At 47.7% G+C, this 1,302-nt stretch overlaps 1 non-coding gene across 1 annotated transcript; it reads right to left on the bottom strand.

Moving 5' to 3' along the window:
- Positions 1-432: 432 nt before the first annotated feature.
- Trnat-ugu (transfer RNA threonine (anticodon UGU)) lies at positions 433-506 on the bottom strand. Its single transcript has one exon. It is a non-coding gene; the product is annotated as a tRNA-Thr (tRNA).
- Positions 507-1,302: the final 796 nt, after the last annotated feature.

Genomic DNA, 1,302 nt, shown 5'->3' on the forward strand with positions numbered 1-1,302 from the left:
TTGTACCTCTATATATAGAAGATTTAATAAAATATTTTTATTTACTTACCAAAACCTGACCACAACGTACATTTTATGTCTGCACTCAGTAAAGTTCGTCTATTATGTCTATGACGTATGATGAATGGCAGGTATGTTCCACCAGTTAAACGATATTTTTTATGTGATATAATTACAATTTTATATTTTCCAAATTTTTTTATTTTACTTGTACTGTAAAACCTTGCTTCTTGCTGAATTTCATGATTCTGCGTTATTGAAAATACCTGGTACAGTTTGATGGGTGGGGTCCGAGTTTCAAAATATGTGACATAAATGGCCGAATCTTTGCTTTACACTGCCAAGAGATCATAGACTTTAATTACAGTGAAATGAACACCCTTAGCTGCTTACAGGCGTTGACATACGTCAACGGGGACAGATGAAAATGAGTGCCCCGACCGGGACTCGAACCCGGGATATCCTGCTTACATGGCAGACGTTCTATCCGTCTGAGCCATCGAGGCCACAGAGCATAGCGCGACTGCAGGTATTTATCTCTGGCACGCCCCCCGCGAAACCCACATTCCCAACGTATTGTCCAGCACTAAATTCGTAGTGCCCCCGCCCATTATACTCCTTACTCGCAGCGCGTTGCCGATTCCCGTAAGAGTTCGGGCACTGTTTGTGCATTCGCATATAATGGGCGGGGGCACTACGAATGTAGTACGGGACAATACGTTGAGAATGTGGGTTTCGCGGGAGGCGTGCCAGAGATGAATCCCTGCAGTCGAGCTATCGTCTGTGTCCTCGGTGGCTCAGATAGATAGTGCGTCTGCCATGTAAGCAGGACGTCCCGGTCAGGGCACGCATTTTCATCTGTCCCCGTTGACGTATGTCAACGCCTGTAATCAGTTAAGGGTGTTCATTTCATTGTAATTTCATTCTGGCGAGCTGCATGTCCAAAAGAACAGATACCATCTTAGAATATACACTCCTGGAAATGGAAAAAAGAACACATTGACACCGGTGTGTCAGACCCACCATACTTGCTCCGGACACTGCGAGAGGGCTGTACAAGTAATGATCACACGCACGGCACAGCGGACACACCAGGAACCGCGGTGTTGACCGTCGAATGGCGCTAGCTGCGCAGCATTTGTGCACCGCCGCCGTCAGTGTCAGCCAGTTTGCCGTGGCATACGGAGCTCCATCGCAGTCTTTAACACTGGTAGCATGCCGCGACAGCGTGGACGTGAACCGTATGTGCAGTTGACGGACTTTGAGCGAGGACGTATAGTGGGCATGCGGGAGGCCGGGTGG

The sequence above is a fragment of the Schistocerca serialis genome, chromosome 7 (genome assembly GCF_023864345.2).
Source record: "Schistocerca serialis cubense isolate TAMUIC-IGC-003099 chromosome 7, iqSchSeri2.2, whole genome shotgun sequence".
NCBI classification, from domain to species: Eukaryota; Metazoa; Arthropoda; class Insecta; order Orthoptera; family Acrididae; genus Schistocerca; species Schistocerca serialis.